The sequence below is a fragment of the Stomoxys calcitrans genome, chromosome 3 (assembly GCF_963082655.1).
Source record: "Stomoxys calcitrans chromosome 3, idStoCalc2.1, whole genome shotgun sequence".
Classification (NCBI taxonomy): Eukaryota; Metazoa; Arthropoda; class Insecta; order Diptera; family Muscidae; genus Stomoxys; species Stomoxys calcitrans.
In genome coordinates, this window is record NC_081554.1 from 187,914,736 (window position 1) to 187,939,719 (window position 24,984).

General features: G+C 35.5%; 1 protein-coding gene across 1 annotated transcript in view; it reads left to right on the forward strand.

Moving 5' to 3' along the window:
* LOC106081385 (GTPase-activating protein CdGAPr) overlaps positions 1 to 24,984 on the forward strand; it is a 216,471-nt gene that overhangs the window by 62,840 nt on the left and 128,647 nt on the right. Inside the window, exon 3 of the mRNA XM_059364676.1 lies at positions 5,848 to 5,890. The gene's annotated coding sequence lies outside the window, so the exon portion shown is untranslated. The remainder of the gene's footprint in view (positions 1 to 5,847; positions 5,891 to 24,984) is intronic.

The following is a 24,984-nucleotide window of genomic DNA, read 5'->3' on the forward strand; positions in this document are numbered from 1 at the left end:
ATCAGTAATTGGGCTCTGTAATTTATGCTAGCTGAAACAGCATTTCCATTTCACAAGAATTTCCCACGACATATCCGATAATTAATACGAAAGTATTCCAAAGCGGTCGGTTGCCTCGTACATTATTTCCGTTTTCTGTGATTTTATTTGGTTTGTTTTTTGTTTTTTTCATCAAACAACATGAACTTCCTTTTTAATGAAACTGACATCTTTAGAAGTAGACTTGCAACCGCAAAAGCAAAAGTGCAGAACAAAGACAGCACCAACATTAAGCCCAGGAACTGAGAAAGAGCACCACCTAGAGTGGTGTTTTTTTTTTATTTGTTTGATAAGTTAGAGGTGGTTTGATTCTTACAATCCCGCTGAGCGTCGTTGCTGGAATGGTGCAAAATCATAAAACAAAATCAGGGGGAACAAACAAAACATGAAATATTTTCTAAACGGAAACGGCTTGCTAAAGTCGTCGCACTCGTCATAACTCTACACCTGAAGAGTGTTTGCACAGAGCAATACAACTACAACTGGCTTAAATTTCAAAAGAAATTACCCTTCTATGACGTGGTGCCTGTCTATGGTTTTTTTTTTTGGAATCTTGCTCATATTAAATACTGCTTGTCTTTGCTTCGAAGGGCAATTTTATGTGTTTTTGTATTTGCTTTTAATTTATGTATCTTTAGTTTTGAGAATTTTTTCAGAATTCCCTAGGGAAGCTCTTCCCCTTTTAGTGTGGGAAGCTTTAGTTGCGTGAAAATAATGCTGGAATATTTTACTTTAATGAACTTTGGAAAACATCAAATTCTTGTTAAACAGCGAATAAGGGCTTGATGAAAAGGCTTTCCATTATGTGTGGGATAAAATTTCATGGGATAGAACTTAGATTTTAAGTAGAATTCTAAATTACAATGGGATATACAATTTTTGCATGTTTAAAAAAAAAATCGCATGTTGCGGAAGTTAATTTAGGGCGCTTAATTGAATATAACCGTTGGGGATAATTTTATATGACAAACAGGTTTGAGGCATAGGGTACTGAAGGTAACCTTTCATGGCTAAGCCCGATGTTCCTATTACATGGACATCGGGCTTTGTGTCATCGATAAAACTTGGCACATATTCGACTATAGAGGTTAAGGTAAACACCTTACGTTGGGCGCTAGTTTAACCATACAACTTTAAGAGGGTTTGCAAAGAGGCCTTACTTTTTTATACTCTCCACCATAGGATGGGGGTATACTAATTTCGTCATTCCGTTTGTAACACCTCGAAGTATTGATCTAGGACCCCATAAAGTATATATATTCTTGATCGTCTCGCCATTCTGAATCGAACTAGCCACGTCCTTCCATCCGTCCATCTGTCGAAAGCACGTTAACTTTCGAAGGAGTAAAGCTAGGTGCTTGAATTTTTGCACTTTTACTTCTTATTAGTGTAGGTCGGTTGAGATTGTAAATGGGCCACATCGGTCTATGTTTTAATATAGCTGCCATATAAACCGATCTTGGTTCTTGACTTCTTGAGCCACTAGAGGGAGCAATTCTCAACCGATTTGGCTGAAAATTTGCATGAGGTGTTTTGACAAGACTTCCAACAACTGCTCTGAGTATGGTTCAAATCGGTCCATAACCTGATGTAGCTGCCATATAAACCGATCTTGGATCTTGATTTCTTGAGCTACTAGAGGCCGTAATTCTTATCCGATTTGGGTGAAATTTTGCATGAAGTATTTTGTTATAACTCCACACTACTGCTCTGAGTATGGTTCAAATCGGTCCACAACCTGATATAGCTGCCTTATAAACCGATCTTGGATCTTGACTTTTTGAGCCACTAGAGGGCGCAATTCTCTACCGATTTGGCGGAAGTTTTGAATGAGGTGTTTTGTCATGACTTCCAATAACCGTGTTTAGTAGGGTTCAAATCGGTCCACAATCTAATATAGCTGCCTTATAAACGGATCTTGGATCTTGACTTTTTGAGCCACTAGAGGGCGCAATTCTCATCCGATTTGGCTGAAATTTTGCATGAAGTATTTTTTTATGACTTCCAACAAGTTCTCTGTGTATGGATCAAGTCGGTACACAACCAGATATAGCTACCTTATAAACCGATCTTGGATCTTGACTTTTTGAGCCACTAGAGGGAGCAAATCTCATCCGATTTGGCTGAAATTTTGCATGAAGTGTTTTGCCATGACTTCCAACAACTGTGCTAAGTATTGTTCACATCGGTACATAATTTAATATTGCTGCCATATAAGCCGATCTGGGATCTTAACTTTTTGAGCCACTAGAGGGCGCAAATCTCATCCGATTTGACTGAAATTTTGCATGAAGTGTTTTTTTATGACTTCCAACAACTGTGACAAAAGTGGTTCAAGTCGGTCCATAAACTGATATAGCTGCCTTATAATCCGATCTTGAATCTTGACTTTTTGAGCCACTAGAGGGCGCAATTGTCATCCGATTTAGCTGAAATTTTGATTGACGTGTTTTGTCATGACTTTCAACAACTGTGTTAAGTATGGTTCACATCGGTACATAACTTGATATAACTACCATATAAGCCGATCTGGGATCTTGACATACTTGGCCTCTAGAGGCCGCAATTCTCATCCGATTTGACTGAAATTTTGTGTGAAGTATTTTGTTATGACTTCCAACAAGTTCTCTGTGTATGGATCAAGTCGGTACACAACCAGATATAGCTGCCTTATAAACCGATCTGGGATCTTGACTTTTTGAGCCACTAGAGGACGCAATTCTCATCCGATTTTGATGAAATTGAGCATGAAGTGTATTGTTATAACTTCCAACAACTGTGCCAAATCTGGTTCAAGTCGGTTCATAAACTAATATAGCTGTCATATGAACCGATCTTGAATCTGGACTGCTTGAGCCACTAGAAGGGATCAGGTATCTTGACTTCTTAAGCGTCTAGAGGGTGCAATTCCTGGCTGAAATTTTGTACGACGGCTTCTCCCATGACCTTCAACATACGTGTCCCATATGTTCTGAATCGATCTATAGCCTGATACAGCTCCCATATAAACCGATCTCCCGATTATGCTTCTTGAGCCCCTACAAGACGCAATTATTATGCGAATGGACTGAAATATTGCCCAATGAGACTTCTACTATGGTCTTTTACATTCAATTCAAGTATGGTTCGAATTGGACTATAACTTAAAATAGCTCCAATAGCATAACCATTCTGATCCATTATTCTTTGTTTGCCTGAAAAGAGTTACCGCGCAAAGAACTCGTCAAATGCGATCCATGGTGGAGGGTATATAAGATTCGTTTTACTGATTTTTAGACAATTCAATGCAATACTGATATAAATTTGGTTAACTAACTGAAAATGCTGCTTATTAATGGTGATAGCTCTATGCAACTTCGTTGGGCGCCACTTTTTTTACAATTTTAATAAAACTTAACTAGAATGAACTTTAATCAAATATACTTTTTTTAAATTTTTTTTCTAAAGCAAGCTAAAAGTAACAGCTGATAACTGACAGAAGAAAGAATGCAATTACAGAGTCACAAGCTGTGAAAAAATTTGTCAACGCCGACTATATAAAAAATCCGCAATTACTTTTTGGGCAACCCAATATAAGCTTTAATGCTTTGTGTTTTAGTTTCTCCAATGATTCCTTCGAAGCACTTATTTTATTTATAGACCCAGTTTTTCCTGGTAGCTTAAGTGCATTTTTATGAGCTGCACTCCACCCAGTATGTTTACAGTATACCTACCAACTTCATGCCTCATTTAATCATAGTAAAGCATGCGTTTTAATTGTAATGCCATTATGTATTGTACATCGCCTATAATTTAATATAAAAAATAGCAATAAATTTTTCAACTTAAATAAATGAAAACAAGATTGAAAATCAACACCAAAAAAAATCGAAATTAACAAAAATAAAAATATAATAAACATGCTGCTCCACTATCACTCACTTGCTTGGTAGCTGGCTGGTTATCTGGCTGGCTTCCCCCAATAAATTGGTTGCATTGTGGTTTGGCGGCCTTTTCAACAATTGTCGGTTTCAGATATCCACTTCCATATGCTTGGCTTCCACCAACAAGCAGCTAATGATGAAGGCCCAACACTCTCCCTCCCTCCCCTAGTTTTGCTATTGGCACAACTATAGTTGAGTTACTAGATTTCAAAGGCAGGTGCTGCTATTGCTTTGTATAAATTTTTGTTGCCGCGTATGTTTTTTTTTCGCTACAGACGTTGCAATCGCACGCCACTCACTCAATGTAAACTTGTGAACATAAACTAGCAATGGTGTCTACATGTTTTTCGAGTGTCAAGTTTTAGTCTCATTACATTCATTGTTAATAAGAGTCACAACACATTTGGTTGATATTCTAGATGCCAGCAAAGAGTTTTTTTTTCATGGTTTTTTTCATAGGCTGGGATTGAGCAACGAAATTAACACCTATCCTTATGTTCTAAGCTATGCAAACCCGTACTCAGCTATGAATAAAATGATGACAAAACTTTGATTGGACTTATTTTGATTTAATTGGCCATTACATTACATTTATATCACTAGCCGAACATAGACTAGATTTCAAGCGCCTTCTTCTCCAATCTTTGACACCAAGTTGGGATAAGTCTTTTACCAGCTGAGAGTCGTTGATCAAAATTTCAGCCGAATCAGATAAGAACTGCGTCCTCTAGGGGCTCAAAAACTGTATTCGGGAGGTCGGTTTATATGGGAGCTATATCAGGTATTGGACCGATTCAGACCATACTTGGCTCTTATGTTGAAGGTCGTAGAAGAAGTCATTGTGCAAAGTTTCAGCCAATATAGATAAGAATTGGGCCGTTCAGAGGCTCAAGAAGTAAAATCGGGAAATTGGTTTATATGGGAGCTATATCAGGATGTGGACCAATTTCAACCATATCTGGTACGGTTGTTGAATGTCATAACAAAACGCTACGTGCAAAATTTCAGCCAAATCGAATAACAATTGCGCCTTCTAGTGGCTCAAGAAGTCAAGATCCGAGATCGGTTTATATGGCAGCTATACCAAAACATGCACCGATTTGGTCCATTTACAATCCCATCCGATCTGCACTAATAAAAAGTATTTGTACAAAATTCCATGTACCTAGCTTTACTACTTCGACAGACGGACAGACAGACGGACGGACGGACATAGCTAAAACGATTTAGAAGGTCAAAACGATCTGGAATATACTGTGGGTCTCAGATCAATATTTCCATGAGTTACAAAACGAATGACGAAATTAATACAGGGGGTTATTATGGAGGGTATAAACATGTCATAGTATTAAATTTCCCATGAACATTTCAATAAGGAACAGGGGATACTTCTCTCATAACAATTAATGCAGTCCGATTAAAATTTTAAGTTTAATGGTAAGGGACTTGTCTTTTTTTAAGCCGAGTCCGAACGTCGTGGCGCATAGCGACACCACTTGGTAGAGACGTTTAAACATGGCAGGATACCTCAGAAATGTAGCCAGCTTCAGTAAGGGTTTAAGCACCGCTGAAAATGTTTCTGATGTTCACGTAAATGCCTAAAATTATAAAAAAAAAAATATTTTTTTTTTGTTATAATTTTTCTTTTATACCACATTGGAGTTTTGGGGAATGTAAGTGTTCGGTAGCAATTTTCCCAGAAATCAATATCCCAGATCTTCGAAAATTTTGTTACGAATGACATATTAAATCTTGCATTTTATATCGTTTTCTTAATTATTAAATTTTTTTTTGAAAATTTAAATAATAAGTCATAAATCTTATTATGTGCTATTTGTTTGTTAATAATTAAATTTTAATTAGTTTTTTTTTTTTTTATTTTCAGCACCATGTACTAAGAAATACAATTCATGGTATTTGTTGTAATTGTAAGTACGTACTTCAAATTAAATAATTTGTATATTAAATACAATCTATAAAGCAAAATGGTTTTTAGTTAAAATTAAAAATAAAAAAAATTATAAATTTTTTTGGAAATATTTCGTAGTATACCTTTTTATAATATAATTTCTAAATGAATGATTTTATAAATATTTTTAAATTATTTTATAAATAATTTTTTAAAATTATTTTTTTTTTAAATATCTTTTATAAAATTATTTTTTTAAAAATATTTTTTATAAAATTATTTTTTAAAAATATTTTTTAATAAATTATTTTTTTAAAAATATTTTTTATAAAATAATTTTTTTAATTATTTTTCTAATTTTTTTTTTATTATTTTTTTTTAACTATTTTTTTCAATTATTTTTTTAAAACAATTTTTTTAAAATGATTTTTTGAATTATTTATTTTTTATATATTATAATCTATTTTTTTAGTTCTTAATTTTTTATTATTATTTTTATAATTATTTTTATAATTATTTTTTTTTTAATTTTTTTAATATATATTTTTATGTAATTTGTATTTTTTATAAAATCATTTTTTTAAAAATATTTTTTATAAAATTATTTTTTAAAAAATATTTTTTATAAAATTATTTTTTAAAAAATATTTTTTACAAAACTATTTTTTTAAAAATTTTTTTAATTATTTTTCTAATATTTTTTATTATTTTTTAACTATTTTTTCAATTATTTTTTTAAAACAATTCTTTTAAATGATTTTTTTTAAAATGATTATTTTAATTTTTTTTATATATTATAATCTATTTTTCTAATTTTTAATTTTTTATAATTATTTTTTTTATTTTTTTTTATTATTTAATATATTTTTTTTATGTAATTTGTTTGTTTTTATTTAATTTTTCATATATACTTCAATAGAAAAAAAGCTTTCTAAGTTCGGCCGTGCGGAATCTTGGGAACCCATCACCATGGATTTTGCTATAAATTTATACAAACTAAATTTAGTTGAAGGACACCATTTTATTCTACATACCAAACTTCTGTCAAACCAGCAAAATTTAAGCTTCTAGGAACCGAACAAGAATAATCAGGAGACCTGTTTATATGGGAGCTACTATATCAGGTTATAGACCGATTTGGACCGTACTTGGCACAGTTGTTGAAAATTAAAACAGAACACCGCATGGAAAGTTTCAGCCAAATAGTATAAAAATTGCTGCTTGTAGGGGCTCAAGAAGTCAAATCAATATGGGAGCTATATCAGTTTATAGATCGGATTGAACCTTACTTGGCAAAATTGTTAGAAGTCATAACAGAACACTTTGTGCAAAATTTAAGACAAATCGGATGAAAATTGAGGCTTCCAGGGGTTCAAGAAGTCAAATCGGGAGATCGGTTTATATGGGAGCTATACCAGGTTATAGACCGATTTAGACCGTACTCAACACAGTTGTTTGAGGTTATAACAAAATTCTATGTCCAAATTTTTAGTGTAATCGAATGAAAATTGAGGCTTCCAGGGGCTCAAGAAGTCAAATCGGGAGATCGGTTTATATGGAAGCAATACCAGATTATACATCGATTTGGAACGTACTTGACACAGGTGTTGAAAGTCATAACAGAACACTAAGTGCAAAATTTCTGCCGAATCGGACGAAAATTGCGGATCCATGGACTCAAGAAATCAAATCGTGTTGCAAAACGTTGACCTCTACGGGGATAAAAAAAGTCATTCGGTGCCAAGTCGGGACTGTACGGCGGATGACTCAACCAATCGATGTTTTGAGTGCTCAAAAATGCGGTTGTTTCAGCCGATGTGTGACAGTGATCCGTCTTCGGTGGTTGGTTTTCCTGATTTCTTCGAAGACAACCTGACGGTTGTGCCACTCAGAATTGACTGTTCTGGGTTGTTCTAGTGGTACGATAGCGACATGTTCAGTTTTTCCGAAAAAACAGGCAATCATTTGCTTGAAAATGCTTCGTGCGCGAGCAACTTTTGATGAATTTGGGTCATCTTGAGATATCCATTCAGTCGACTGCTGTTTACATACGCTCAAATTCACGATTCATCGCCTGTCTCAATGACACATACGTGTTTGGAAGCACCGCGATCGTTTTTTTTTTGAGCATTTCTTTCGACCAATCAACACGAGCCTTTCTTTGAGCGATTGCCAAATTGTATGGGAACGAACGCAAACAATTTTTTTTGACGGTCAAATGTTCATGCAATATTGAATGTATGCTGGTCCCACTAATTCCTAAGGTTAACGATAAACACTAGTTCTTGATGGAACTTCATCGCCAAAAATTGAATAAATTTCATCGATGCATTGTTTTTGAGTTAATTCACGACGAAAGTTGTAAAAAATAATAGCACGAAAATGTTCACGATTTAATTCCATCGTCGTATGTCAAAACGTTCTGAGTACGTATAGCCTCAAAAATTAAAAGCTTTACGATAGTGCTGTCAGTTGGCAGATTGCAACACAAGTTTTGTCCAATCTCGAAATATAAAAGCAACTCTCGTACTCTACTCTATTCTAGTCTACAGTATTGTGCTGTACGGTACTCTACTCTACTCTGCTCTGCCCTTATCTACTTACACTGCTCTAAACTTATCTACTTATTCTGCTCTGCCCTTACTTTACTCTACTCTACTCTACTCTACTCTACTCTACTCTACTCTACTCTACTCTACTCTACTCTACTCTACTCTACTCTACTCTACTCTACTCTACTCTACTCTACTCTACTCTACTCTACTCTACTCTACTCTACTCTACTCTACTCTACTCTACTCTACTCTACTCTACTCTACTCTACTCTACTCTACTCTACTCTACTCTACTCTACTCTACTCTACTCTACTCTACTCTACTCTACTCTACTCTACTCTACTCTACTCTACTCTACTCTACTCTACTCTACTCTACTCTACCCTACTCTACTCTACTCTACTCTACTCTACTCTACTCTACTTTACTCTACTCTACTCTACTCTACTCTACTCTACTCTACTCTACTCTTCTCTACACTAGCCTCCTCTACTCTACTCGCTCTACTTGATATACCCATATAGACTGATTTGCCGATTTACGGTCTTAGGCCCATAAAAGTCTCATATATTATCCAATTTTGCTGAAATTTTGAGACAGTGAGTTATGTAAGGCCTTCGACATCCTTCTTCAATTTGGCCCACATCGGTTCAGATTTGGATATAGCTGCAATATAGGCCGATCTTTCGATTTAAGGTTTTGGGTCCATAAAAGGCGCAATTTTTGTCCTTTTTCGCAGAAATTTGGGATAGTGAGTTTTGTTAGGCTCTTCGATATCTTTCCGCAATTTGGCCCAGACCGGTTCAGATTCGGATATAGCTGCCATATAGGCCTATCTCTCGTTTTAAGGTCTTGAGCCCATAAAAGCCACATTTATTATCCAATTTTGCTGAAATTTTAGACAGTGACATCTTTCTTCAATTTTGCCCAGATCGGTCCAAATTTGGATATAGCTCCCATATAGACTGATCTGCCGATTTAAAGTCCTAGGCCCAAAAAAGCCTCATTTATTTTCCAATTTTGATGAAATTTTGAGACAGTGAGTTATCTAGGGCCTTCGACATCCTTCTTCAATTTGGCCCAGATCGGTTCAGATTTGGATATAGCTGCCATATAGGCCGATCTTTCGATTTAAGGATTTGGGTCCATAAAAAGGCCATTACTGGTTCTTTTTCGCAGAAATTTGGGACAGTAAATTTTATTAGGCTCTTCGATATCTTTCCGCAATTTGGCCCAGACCGATTCAGATTCGGATATAGCTGCCATATAGGCCTATCTCTCGTTTTAAGGTCTTGAGCCCATAAAAGCCACATTTATTATCCAATTTTGCTGAAATTTTAGACAGTGAGTTGTGTTAGGCCGCTCGATATCTTTCTTCAATTTTGCCCAGATCGGTCCAAATTTGGATATAGCTCCCATATAGACTGATCTGCCGATTTAAAGTCCTAGGCCCAAAAAAGCCTCATTTATTTTCCAATTTTGATGAAATTTTGAGAGAGTGAGTTATTTAGGGCCTTCGACATCCTTCTTCAATTTGGCCCAGATCGGTTCAGATTTGGATATAGCTGCCATATAGGCCGATCTTTCGATTTAAGGATTTGGGTCCATAAAAGGCCCATTACTGGTCCTTTTTCGCAGAAATTTGGGACAGTAAATTTTATTAGGCTCTTCGATATCTTTCCGCAATTTGGCCCAGACCGATTCAGATTCGGATATAGCTGCCATATAGGACTATCTCTCGTTTTAAGGTCATGAGCCGGTAAAAGCCACATTAATTATCCAATTTTGCTGAAATTTGAGACAGTGAGTTGTGTTGGGCCGCTCAACATCTATTTTCAATTTTGCCCAGATCGCTTCAAATTTGGATATAGCTGCCATATAGACCGATCTCCCGATTTAAGGTCTTGGACCCATAAGAGGCTCATTTAATGTCCGATTTTGCTGAAATTTGAGAAAGTGAGTTGTGTTGGGTCGCTCAATATACTTTTTCGATTTGTCCCAGATCGTTTCAATTTTGGATATATCTGCCATATAGACCGATCTCTCGATTTAAGGTCTTGGGCTTAAAAGAGGCTAATTTATTGTCCGATTTCGCTGAAATTTGAGAAAGTGAGTTGTGCTGGGCCCTTCGACATGTTTTTACAGTTTGGCCAAGATCGGTACAAATTTGGATATAGCTGCCATATAGTGAAAAGGTGCATTTTTTATCCGATTTCTCTGAAATATGACACAATGACTTATATTAGGATTTTCAACATCCGTGTACTTTATGTTACAGATCGGTCTATATTTGGATATTGAACCAACATTGAAGAGTGACTTGCATTTATAAGACCACTTAATATCTGCGCCGAAGTTGGTCCAAATCATAGAAAATGAATTTTTCACTGAATTATGACCCGAGGATATTACACCCGAGTTGGTGGGTATCCAAAATTCGGCCCAGCCTAACTTAATGACTTTTTACTTATTATTTGTGACGAAATGTCATTCAAAGTACGATAATTGATGTTTTTTTTCAACAAATTGTGAAACTCTTTATTTCTTTTTTTATATATAGCTATAGCCAAATGCTCTCTCATATATGTGGGGGGTTTTATTTTTCATAATTTCAAAGAACATATCAAATTACCTAATAGTTTATTTTTCTTAAGGGCAGTCAGTCATAAGTTTTTTTTTATTATAATTTTTCTTGACATTCTTGCCCTTTGAAACTGTAGGGAAAAATCCCCCCAATTGAAAACAAGCGAGTGTTTGATTTTAAATAAACGTGCTTTGTTATTTCATACCCTTTTGAAAAGTGATTTTTTGACTTCTTTCTTAAGAAAATAATCAAAAACAAAGCCCATAAACAAAAATATGTGTTAAAAGGCAAATAAGAGGATCCGTGTGGTCTTTCGTTTGTTGTTTGTACACATGAATGGATGGCATGGTGGAGTAGTGTTTTGTGTTAGTGTACTCAATATGAGTGCAATGATCCTTTTCATTGACTTTCGCTTTCGATGGCAGACAAAAAAGGTCATAAAAAATGGAAAATGTCCATCTGTTGGTGTGTTTGTTGGTCTGTCTGTCCGTCTTTCTGTCTTGTCTGCACTCATAGGTTTTGTTTTGTGTTCCAGTGAAACCATAAAACCCCAATTTTCGATTATTGTGTAACAGTTTTTGGTTTTCTGCAGGGGGAGTTTGAAGTTGCGTTTGTTAATTCCCTTATCTTTTGTATTGTCAGTTTATTGTCTGGTATTATTTTCTCGTCTCGTCTGGATTTTTGTAATTTGTTCATTTTAATGATAGTCATTAGGTTTGGTTGATATTCGTGGCCAATTCCTTATAGTTTAAGGAATATGGGCTTGTATTGTTTTTGTTTTGGCTCAAATGTCGGTTTGGTTGGCTTCCTGGGAAACCAAAAATCGATTATGGTCTCAGATTTTTTATGACTTTATTTGTTGGGGTCTTTTCTTCAAGCACTGCCTTTCTTTCTGATTTTTAAACGCAAAGGTCAATATTTTAAATTGAATTTCTTTGTATGTTTTGATTTTTTGTTTTAAGGGCCCAGTGTTTCTAGCTGCTGCTTTAATGTTTCTTTTGAGGTTATGCTGTTGGTTATTTGATATCTTTATTTTGCTATTGTCTCAAACCTAAGGGTATTCCCTCCCTCATGAGGAAGAGGGATAATAAGGTGATTCCCTCTGTTTTTAGGAGAATTACTTTTTATGAATAATAATTTGTTTGGGTGGAGGATAGAACTTAAAAATTATTACCTAGAACCGTCAAATGACAAAATTTTTATGATATGGACACAAAAGCCGATACTTTTTTTTATTTTTTTGCCAAAGGTAAGAAATTGATTTTTTTGTAAAATTTCTAATAATTTGCATCAAGCTTCAAGTAGTTTGTACCAAACTTCTAATATATTGAATCAAACCTCTAGTAGTTTAAATCCAACTTCTAGTTGTTTGAATCAAACTTCTGGCAGTTTGAATCAAACTCCTTGTAGTTGGAATCAAACACCTTGAAATTTGAATCAAAATTCTTGAAATTTGAATCAAACTACTCGTGGCTTAAATCCACTCCTATTTGCTTGAATCGAACTCCTTTAAATTTGAATCAAAATACTTGTGTTTTAAATCAAACTCCTAGAATTGTGAATCACACCTTGATGGTTTGAATCAAACTTTAGTAGTTTGAATCAAACTCTTAGTAGTTTGAATCAAACTTTAGTAGTTTGAATCAAACTCTTAGTAGTTTGAATCAAACTTCTATTAGTTTAATCAAACTCCAGGTAGTTTGAATGAAACTTCTTGTAGTTTGAATCAATCTCCCGGTTGTTTGTATGAAACTTCTACTATTTTCAATTAAACTATTGGTGGTACTACTGGTTTGAATCAAACTCCTAGAATTGTGAATCACACATTGGTGGTTTGAATCGAACTTTGGTAGTTTGAATCATTCTTTGCAAGTTTGAATTGAACTCTTAGTAGTTTGAATCAAACACCTGGTAGTTTGAATGAAACTTCTTGCAGTATGAATCAAACTGCTGGTTGTTTGAATGAAACTTCTACTTTTTCAATTAAACTACTGGTGGTACTACTGGTTTGAATAAAACCACTAGAATTGTGAATCACACCTTGGTGGTTTGAATGAAACTTTGGTAGTTTGAATCATTCTTTGCAAGTTTGAATCAAACTCTTATTAGTTTGAATCAAACTCCTTGTAGTTTGAATCAACCTCATGGTTGTTTGAATGAAACTTCTACTATTTTCAATTAAACTTCTGGTAGTTTTATTCAAAGTTTTAAAATATTTATGATAATGTCACAAAAGCAAATACTTTTTCTATTTTTTTTGCTAAAAGTAAGGAATTGATTAATTGATTGAGTTTGCATCAACCGCCAAGTAGTTTGAACCAAACTTCTTATTGATTCAATCAAACCTCTAGTAGTTTGCATCCAACTCCTAGTTGTTTGACTCAAACTCGTGGCAGTTTGAATCTAGTTCTTGGTAGTTGGAATCGAACTCCTTAAAATGTGAATAAAAATACTAGTGGTTTGAATCGAACTCCTAGAATGGTGAATCACACCTTGGTGGTTTGAAACAGACTTTGTATTTTGAGTTATTTTTTGCTAGTTTGAATCAAACTCCTGGTAGTTTGAATCAAACTCTTAGTAGTTTGAATCAAACTCTTAGTAGTTTGAATCAAACTCTTAGTAGTTTGAATCAAACTTCTGGTAGTTTGATGTAAAATTTAATCATCTTCGCCCTAACAGGCAAAAAACTTGAAAATAAAACTTCTTGGTAGTTTGAATCAAACTCCACTATTCCAATTAAACTTCTGGTAGTTTAATTCAAGGTTTCCATGAATTTCATGGTATTTTGAATCAAACCCCAGGAAGTTTGTATAAAACTGCTCGTAGTTTGAATCAAACTCTTCGTATTTTGCATCAAATTCCAAGTAGTTTGAATGAATCGTACTCTTCGTAGTTTGAATCAAACTTCTAGCTGTTTGAATCATAACTATAGTAGTTTGAATCATACCCATAGTAGTTTAAATCAAACTTCCAGTAGTTTGATTCACACTTAACACACACTCAGTAGTTTGAACCATAACCCTTTTTACTTTTCTAGTGTTCCTCAATTTGTTTTAACTGAGCCTCTTGTAAATACCCAAAAAGCCCAAATATTTTTACCCGCTAACAAACAAAAATAATCGCAAGTTACCGAATAAGGCAACAAAAACATAACATATGAACAATATTTTATTTAAAATGATTTGGTACGCCACCTACCGTTAACATTTATAATCCCTATGCTCAAAAAGTTTAGCTGCCATGTAGAATTGGCAACAAATAACCCACGAGTTTTTAAGAAGCAAAACAAAAAAATAAATCATAAAACTATCAAACTATCAAACTGTGGGATATTGGGAAGGAGATTAATTTTAAAATAATGCGAGCGAAAGTGAAAGTAAAGGCATAGTATTCACTCAAGTAGATACAATGTTATAAAGGCATATTATTCACTCTTTTTTCTTTTTCATAGACAAACGGTTTTCATATTTTTTTGGATTTTGTTTGGCAAATAAAATCGAAAAAAAACTTGAAGTTTGTGTAGCCAAATTTTTTGTTTACTGTCATTGGAAAGGGAAAATTTGGCTTTAATTGGTTTTGTGTTATTAAACGGAAATATGAGTAATAAACCATCATATCATATGACATTGGGATTTAAGCTTTTGGAGATAATTATTTTTAATGATATATTAATAACTGTTAACCAATAAGTCAAACATTGGGCGCCACTTTAAAGGCCTAGATCGGAATCTTGCAATTCTGATCAGAAATTTTTAATTAGGTAAAAAAACACGTAATTAAAAATCAATGCGTTTTATAGAATCTTACTTATTAAGCCCCATATTGGGCGCCGCTCAGTGGATAAAGCTTGAAATCTTTCACCCAATATCCCAAAAGTTGGTTAACAAAGTAATAGGTTCAAAGTTGTTCGTAGGCAAGAACCAAAGCTTAAGTATTTTTAGTTCATATCTCACTTAGCCCCACGTTGGGCGCCACATTGTGGATCAAGTTTGTAATCCATGGTTCAAAAGCCCATTAATTCCGTTTTAAAGAATTTTTCTTTATTCTTTTTAAAAGATAATTATAGACAAGGGCCAAAGCATGATTACGAATTTATGATACTCAAAACCCACGTTGGGCGCCACAAAATTGACCAAAATCTAAATCCTTCAACCAAATGCCTTTAACTTTGGTTCTTATTGCAGACAAATAAGAATTATATTCTTCCCAGACTAAAACCTTTGTCTCACTGAGATCATCTCACTCACGTTGGGCGCCACATAGTAAACATTTCACTCAGATAACGTCTTTGTAGAAAATTTTTCAGACAGTAGTTCTTACTTTTATTTTCCTTTTACAAGGGAAGGGGTAGTTTTATTACCCTTTTCCCAGGGATAGGGTTGTTTTATTACCCTTTTCCAAGGGAAAGGAAAGATTTATTACTCTTTTCCAAAGGAAAGAGTATTTTATTACCCTTTTCCAAGGGAAAGGGTAGCTTTATTACCCTTTTCCAAGGGAAAGAGTAGCTTTATTACCCTTTTCCAAAACATGGTAGTTTCATTACTTTTCTCGAAGGAAAAGGGTAGTTTTTTCACCCTTTTCTAAGGGTAGTTTTAGTATCCTTTTCCAAGGTAAAGGGTAGTTTTAGTATCATTTTTCAAAGGAAAGTGTAGTTTTAGTAACCTTTTCAGGGTAGAGTTATTATCATTTTCCAAGGAAAAGGGTAGTTTTATTATCCATTTCCAAGGGAAAGGGTAGTTTAAGTACCCTTTTCCAAGGGCAAGTGTAGTTTTATTTCCCTGTTCCGAGGCAAAGAGTTTTATTACCCATTTCCATGGGAGAGGCCATTTTAAGTAAGGATAGGATAGTTTAAGGACCCTTTTTTAAGGGAGAGGGTAGTTTAAGTACACTTTTCTAAGGGAAAGTGTAGTTTTAGTAACCTTTTCCAAGGGAAAGGATTGATTTAGCACTATTTTCCAAGGAAAGGGTAGTATTATTACCCTTTTTCAAGGGAAATTGTAGTTTTTTACCCTTTTTCAAGGGAAAGAGTAGTTTTTTACCCGTTTCCAAAGAAAATTATTGTTTTATTACCCATTTTTAAGGAAAAGAGTAGTTGTAGTACCCTTTTCCAGGAAAAAGGTAGGGAAAGTTGTTAGGTTAGACAAGATTACGTTAAGTTATTGTCACAAATTTGAATCAGTTTCTTTGAGACGATTTTTATCCATTGCAAACTTTGTGTTTTTTGAATTTTATCTTTGAATCCCTAAACATTAGGTCAAACTTGATTCGGAAAACTTTGATTGATATCAAAAAGTCTTTCCATTGCTTTTGAAATAGACTTAAATGTTGTTTCGAACTTAAAAATGTTTGTAACTCCCTAAATATGAGGTAAGGTTAGGTTGAGTTACCTTAGATTATTGTGGCAGGGTTTAGTCAGTTTATTTTAGACGATTTTTGTCCATTGCATCGACATAGTAGGCGTACTTTCAATGAGATGTTGTGTTTTTTATAGGAAGATTTCATTGGAATTTTAACTTTGTTAAAAATATTTGGTGAAATTCCGACATTTGGATGAATTTTTACTGAAATTTTGACTTTTTGGGAAGTGCTATTGAAACCTTAGGTTAGGTTAGGTTTAAGTGTTAGTCTGCCATCAGACTCACTTAGACGTTTTCGTCCATTGTGATACCACAGGAACAGAAGAAGGAAGAAGGTAGATGCCTTCTAGTTCCTACTGAACCATACAGATCGCTTTAAAAAGCCCAATAACTCGCGAATGTTCTCGTCCGCTAAATCAGACAGGTTCTCAAAGAAATGAGAACCAAAATTGAACTCCTTCTAACTGCTAGTGCGGGACACATATACAGAAGGTGTTCTATAGTCTTTTCTTCTTTGATGTCCTCACAGCTTCTGCAAAAGTCGTTGCTGGCAACCTTCAATCTGTCAGCATGTTTTCCGATTAGACAGCGTCCTGTCATGACGGAAACAATGACTGAGACGTCTGTTCTAGCCAGTTCATGACAGCAAAGCAGTAGAAATCTTCAAATCTAGATTAGGCCACATGGTTTTGGAATGCTCACAGCCCCCTCTTTGTGACCATCTATCATTCGTTGTCCTTCGGGCCTGGTCCTGAAAACTTATCTTACATGTTGCTATACCTCTAACCCACAGATTTCAGTATCACTGGAATGTGTAGGGTAGTTCCTAGTATCGCAAGCTCATCCGCTCTATAATTCCCTGTGGCCCGTCACCCAGAACCTGTGAATTTTTAACTGTTCAGCCATCTCGTTGAGAGATCTGCGACAGTCGAGGGCGGTTTTTGTGTTCAGATATACGTTCTCCAGGGATTTAATGGCGGCGTGGCTGTCTGAGAAGATATTTATGCCAATCGTCGACATTATATCTTAGCTATTCCACCACTTCCTTTAATGTAAGTTGGTCAGGTAACCTTTTTGATATGACCGGTTCTAGATCTTTAGAGTACACCCCAAAGTCGTTTAGTTTGGAACCCTCCGTATAGAAGTCTATGTAACTTCTGTTTAACTTCTGCTACCAGGGATATCGTAGTTCCAATCGGCTCTATCAGGAATAGTGGTACAGTAGATTTTATCAAAAAGCGACTCAGGTAGGTTGTTCTCCACATCGGATATTGTACCAAGGATAACACAGTGTCCGTAGCCGCCACATGATCAATGAGAATGCTCTCTTAACCTCACGGCAGTGGTCGCTGCAATTTGGGTAGCCACAATGTCCAAAGGCATAAGATGTAGCATTAAATTCAGTGTATCAGATGGTGTCGTCCTCAGTGCGGCTGTGATGCACAAACAAGCCATCCTTTGGATCCGGTTAAGTATTGAGCAGTAGGTGGACTTTTGAAGCGCCGTCCACCAGACCACAACACCATACAGCATTATAGGTCTGACAACTGAAGTATATACTCAATGCATGGCATGCGGTCTAAACCCCCAACTTTTGCCTATGGCTCTTTTGCAAGAGTTACCTTTCTCGCCCTCTCCAAAATGTTGGAATTGAAGTTCAGTTTTCGTTAATGGAACATTCTCTCTACCCAAGGAGACAGGTAGGCAACTTGTATCTCCTGCTGAAAAGAACTACTTCCGTCTTGCACGGATATATACCTAGACCACTTTCGGTAGTCCACTTTGCTGTTGCACGTAGAGCTTCTTGAAGTATATCTCTTAGGAGTGCTGGGAAAATTTCTCCGGAAATTGCCACGTCATCAGCATACGCGACCACTTTTACGCATTTTTCTTCCAGAGACAATACTTTAATATTAATGGCTATATACCAAAGTAGAGGAGACAGTACAACTCCTCGAGTTGTTCCTCTGCGGACCCATCCTTTTAGATCCACAGATCCCAAACCTGCCGTATTGAAAGGTTGGCTTAAGTCAAAAGTTTTTCTTTTATTTTGTTATTTTTGTTATTTTTTTTTATTTTTTTGTGTTTTTTTTTTTTATTTTATATAATTATTTAAATAAAATTTCCTTAGAAATATGTATGTATATGATATAAAAAATTTTATCTTTACGAAAAAACTTCGTTATAAAAATTCAATGATATATTGGGTTGCCCAAAAAGTAATTGCGGATTTTTCATATAGTCGGCGTTGACAAATTTTTTCACAGCTTGTGACTCTGTAATTGCATTCTTTCTTCTGTCAGTTATCAGCTGTTACTTTTAGCTTGCTTTAGAAAAAAGTGTAAAAAAGTATATTTGATTAAAGTTCATTCTTAGTTTTATTAAAAATGCATTCACTTTCTTTTAAAAAATCTGCAATTACTTTTTGGGCAACCCAATAGAATTTGAGACAACTTTTCTTAATAGTTTCTTCTTCTTAATTTCTTAATTTTTAAATTTTTAGGAAAAATATTATAAATACTAAAAATGCCAATATGTGAATTAATTTTTGCTCAAATTTTGTGTTATATGTTTGCAAATCTCATGGTGCCATACGTTGGGCGCCACTTCTTATTTAGGAGCTTATTATTGTATTCTTACCTTGCCGATTCAGAGACCACATCTACTTAAGTTAGTTAACAAAACTACATATTATTGTGTTTTATATTTAGTTATAAATGGGTGTCACGCGTTGGGCGCCAGTTTTATTAACATTTCATATAGTCTTATTTATGTTTAAAAACTACTATTTTTTTAGTTATCTGCATTTTTTAGGTTTTTTGTGCAATATGTAGGCTGTTTATAGGACATCATAAAGTAAACTATTCTAAACTAAATAGCGTTGCTCGCCAGTTTTTAATCTCCTAGCCAGGATACATAATTTTCTCACTTAACATTATTAGATGAAATCTTAAGGTATTTATTTTTGATATACCTCCATATTTCTTCAAACCAATCTTTGTCTTATCTTTTCCTCATTTTTTCATCAAATTTATTATTATTATTAAATAAGTTTGCAAACCAAACTGGCCCATTAAAATAACGGCTCATTAGCTTAAATGGTGCATGATGCCTTTAGTGTGCATTAGCATACCAGTAGTACCATTATGCAATTTACTATTTCAACTCCTCTATGCTAAATGTTAGATTTACCTATTTGATAAACATCAACTCTTCCAATGAAGTCATTATTTTCTGCCAATCACTTGTGTTACCACTTTTCAAGAGAATTCAATTTGGACATGAAATGTTGGTTTGAAGCAAAGAAAAATCATTAAAGACATGCTTAAATATGGGCAATGTAATTAGAGTGATGAGGAAGGAATCTTCCATGAACATCCATAAAACTATTAATTAAAATCTGACAAGTAGGCAGACATCAAACAATGTCGGTTAAACTTTGTTGAGTGCGGAATAAGTAGCGGGAAAATTGCAAATTAGGTTATAGGGCGTTGTTTGGTTCCTCATTTCTGTTTACGATTTCATGTCTAAATTAGGACAGAACAGGCTTTTTCATTAAGTGAAATAGGGAAAAGAGAAACTAGGGAAGGAAAAAGAAACAGGAAAATACTCTTTACCAGCTTAATGGAGTATTGATAATTAGAAAATATTTAAGGTAGGTAACAAAAATCCCTTGTACATTAAAATAATTATTTTAACACCCTCTTTTCAACTTAAATTAGCTTGAAGGAGATTTGTTGAATGATTGCCCTCATTACTTTAATGTTGATTGGAAATCTGGTTCTATGGTTTCCAGAGAAATCAATGTGTGTTGCTGGTAAAAATCATGAAGGAGTTGAAGTTTCTAGGCCTCAACTCTACCGTAGGAAAGCTTATTAATAACTTACTTACTAAAAGATGCATTAAGGCAGGCTTGGGATCTGTGGATCTAAAAAGATGGGTCAGCAGAGGAACACCTCTTGGAGGTGTACTGTTTCCTCTACTTTGGTATATAGCCATTTATAAATAATATATTATTGTCTCTGGAAGAAAAAAGCGTAAAAGTGGTCGCGTATGCTGATGACCCGGCAATTGTGGTTAGGGGAAAGTTTCCCAGCACTCTAAGAGATATACTTCAGGCAGCTCTACGCGCAACTGCAAAGTGGGCTACCGAAAGTGGTCTAGGTAGAAGTAGTTCTTTTCTTACAAGTTGCCTACAGTGGAACCAGTCTCCTTGGGTGGAGAGAATGTTTCAATTACAGAAATCGCAAAATACCAACATTTTGGAAAGGGCAAGAAAGGCCACTCTTGCCCTATAAACCTGCCAAGGGGCCATTGGCAAAAGTTGGGGATTTAGACTGCGTGCATGCATGCATATGGCGTTGTGGTCTGGTGGACGGCGTTTCAAAAATCCATCTACTGCTCAATACTTAACCGGATCCAAAGGATGGCTTGTTTGTGCATTACAGCCGCACTGAGGACGACACCATGCGATGCACTGAATTTATTGCTACATCTTATGCCTCTGAATATTGTGGCCACCCAAATTCCAGCGACAACTGCCGTGAGGTTAAGGGAGTTTTCTCGTTGGTCATGTGGCGTCTACGGACACTGTGTTATCCTTGATACAATATCCGATGTTCCAGGCAGTGTGTATTATACCCTTCCTGAGCCGCTTTTTGATAAAAATTACTGTATCATTATTGAGGTGGTGGCAAAGGCCAATGTAGCCCAGAGGCTAGCATGTCCGCCTATGACGCTGAACGCCTGGGTTCGAGTCTTGGCGAGACCAATAGCAAAACTGTTCAGCGGTGGTTTTCCCTTCCTTATGCTGGCATCATTTGTGAGGTACTATGCCATGTAAAACTTCTCTCCAAAGAGGTGATGCACTGTATCATTCCGTTCGGACTCGGCCATCAAAGGGGGCCCCTTATCATTGAGCTTAAACTTGAATCGGACAGCACTCATTGATATGTGAGAAGTTTGCCCCTGTTCCTTAGCGGAATGTTCATGGGCAAAATTTGCATTACCACTATTCCTGATAGAATCGATTGGAACTACGATATCCCTGGTAACAAAAGTTACATAGACTTCTATACGGATGGTTCCAAACTTAACGACCAGGTGGGCTATGGGGTGTACTCTAAAGATCTAGAACTGGTCATATTGAAAAGTTTACCCTACCAATGCAGGGTGTATCAAGCAGAGACCCTTGCAATTAAGGAAGTAGTGGAATGGCTTAGATATAATGTCATTACGACGATTGGCATAAATATCTTCTCAGCCATTAAATTCCTGGAGAACGTATTTCAGAACACAAATACCATCCTCGACATTCCTCAACAAGATAACTGAACACTTCAAAATTCACTTGTTCTGGCTGCCTGGCCACAGAGATATCCCAGGGAATTCTAAAGCAGATGAGCTTGCTAGGCTAGGAACTACCTTACACATTCCAGGGATACTGGAATCTGTGGGTATGCCTCTAGCGAGGCTAAGTTTTCAGGACCAGGCCCGAAGGGCAACGAATGATATAGATGGTCACAAAGAGGGGGCTGTGAGCATTCCAAAACTATGTGGCCCAATCTAGACTTGAAGAGGTCTACTGCTTTGGCTACAATGGACGTCTCAGACATTGTGTCCGTCATGATAGATCACTGTCTAATCGGAAAACATTCTGACAGACAGAAGGCAACGACCAGCAACGACTTTTGCAGAAGCTGTGAGGACATTGAAGAAGAAGAGACTATAGAACACTTTCTGTGCGTGCAGCCCGCTCTGGCAGTTAGAAGGAGTTCCACTTTAGGTTCTCATTTCTTTGAGAACCTGTTTGATTTAAAGTTATTGGGTTTTTTAAAGCGATCTGGATGATTCAACGGTAGGAACTAGGAGGCATCTACCTTCTTTCTTCTTCTGTTCCTGTGGTATTACAATGGACGAAAACGTCTAAGTGAGTCTGATGGAAAACTACCACTTAAACCTAACCTAACCTACTGGTAACAAGTCAAAGCCACCATTGATCGCATCAGTCGAGTTCTTTCCCGGTATCTCTTCTTAGACAAACAAAGTATAAAAGAAAATAATTGCTATGCTAATTTAATTGAGTGTTGGAGTCCACAGTAGAAGTCTATGTATAAAATTCCAGTCAAATCGAATAAGAATTGGGCCTTTTAGGGGCTCAAGAAGTAAAATAGGGAGATCGGTTTATAGGGGAGCTGCATCAGGCTGAAGACCGATTCAGACCATATTTGACACGTATATTGAAGGTCATGGGAGAAGCCGTTGTACAAAATTTCAGCCAAATCGGATAATAATTACACCCTCTTAAGACCCAAGAAGTCAAGATCCCTGATCGGTTTATATGGCAGCTATATCAGATTATGGGCTGATTTGAAACATATTTAACACAGTTGTTGGAAGTCATAGCAAAACACCTCAAGCAAAATTTCAGTCAAATCGGATAGGAATTGCGCCCTCTATTGGGTCAAGAAGTCAAGATCCAAGATCGGTTTATATGGCAGCTATATCAGGTTATGTACCGATTTAAACCGTACTTGGCACAGTTGTTGGACGTCATTACGAAACACGTTATGCCCCAGATCGGTTTATATGACAGCTATATCAGGTTATGGACCGATTTGAACCATAATTGACACAGTTGTTGGAAACCATAACAAAAACATCTCATGCACAATTTCAGCCAAATCGGATAAGAATTGCGTCCTTTAGTGGCTCAAAAAGTCAAGATCCCAGATCGGTTTATATGGCAGCATTATTAAAACATGGAAAACAATCTCAACTGACATACACTAATAAGAGGTATTTGTGCAAAATTTCTAGCGGATAGCTTTACACTTTCGAAAGTTAGCGTGCTTTCGACAGACGGACGGACGGACTTAAAATATCATGTCGATCAAGAATATATATACTTGATGGGGTCTTGGACGTATATTTCGAGGAGTTACAAACAGAATGACGAAATTAATATACCCCCATCCTATGGTGGAGGGTATAAAAATTGTGTATGGTCCAACAAAGTTGGTATGTAGATTTTAAATGTGGTCTTAGGTACACTGATGATGCAAAATAAACCTACCAAGGTCTCAAGGCACATATTTAGCTGCCCACTGCTCCTCAAAGAAATGAGAGTTTCATAATATTCTTTTTAACTTAAAAATGCTCGTAAATCCTTAAGAATCCATCTAAGCAAGAGGTAATTACTGAGCTAAACTTGGAAAGGTTAGCTCACGCTTTAGAATCACAAAAGCTTCTTGCTGTTCTTCAATGAGAAGAGTATTTTCAAAATGTGTTTCAAACTTAAAATGCTGGTAACTCCTTAAATATGAGCCTATATATATGTTGTTGCTATTGTGTTGCCCAAAAAGTAATTGCGGATTTTTTAAAAGAAAGTAAATGCATTTTTAATAAAACTTAGAATGAACTTTAATGAAATATACTTTTTTTACACTTTTTTTCTAAAGCAAGCTAAAAGTAACAGCTGATAACTGACAGAAGAAAGAATGCAATTACAGAGTCACAAGCTGTGAAAAAAGTTGTCAACGCCGACTATATGAAAAATCCGCAATTACTTTTTGGACAACCCAATATATTATGTTGTTGGAAGACTAACTGTAAAGCTTGACTTGCAGATTCAGCTATTATTTTATCACTTCCATCTGGCATTAGTTTTTGATATCAAAAAATGCTTCCCGCTGTTCTTCTTTAATGACAAAATATGTTCATAAATTGGCTATTCACCTCTCTTTTCACTTTCCATTTGCATTTTTTTTTTCAATGCTTTATGTATGCAATACCTCCTTTAAAGCTTTTCAAATAGTCTGTCTGTCTAGAGGTAATCAATTATGGCAATGTGTTATGCCAAAAAAAAGTGTCATAAAGGTTATGTCAGCCAAAAGTGTAAGTATATGCAATGGAATTTTGGAGAAGGGGAAGCAAACGGCCAGACATACCATCACACTCATCTCTGGCCTAGGCATAGAGTAATTATGGCCAAACTATTCGTATCATTTCAAACAGTTCTCCTTGGCTGCAGTTGTAGTCTTTGCAAGATATTTATGTCACTATTTTTTGAGTTATGACATTTTTGTTTAGATTTGTTTGCACCATGGCTCCATGCCACATCATCCATAAAGTCAAAAACTTCAATTCGAGTTTTTAAATTTTATTTTTAGTTGGGCTTGCCAAACAGCTTTTGGCGGCGTTTTTATTTTGCATTTCCAAAGGTGGTTTACCTTTTGGGGATTGTTTGTTTTTGTTTGCATTTATAATTTGCTTTGGCATTATTTGACAATTGTTTTGTGTAATTTGACAGAGAAATTAGTTACTGGCATTTGTTGTGGTTCACTCTTTCGTTTGAGGTTGGGTTAAGGCTTTTTTTTGGCATAAATTCAATAATTTCTTTGAATATATTTAAAAAAAGAAAGGGAAAGTTTTGCCCAGAGTGTCGGGGGGGGAATAATGACATTAAAATCAAAGATTATTGCAACAAAATATCAAAAATGTTGATTGTTGAAATTTTAATATGTGCACAAATTCTTTACATAATGTTCAGGGGTAAACTTCAATGGAATTTGCGCTAGAAATTGTTTAAATATTAAATTTAAGTGGCTAGCAGGC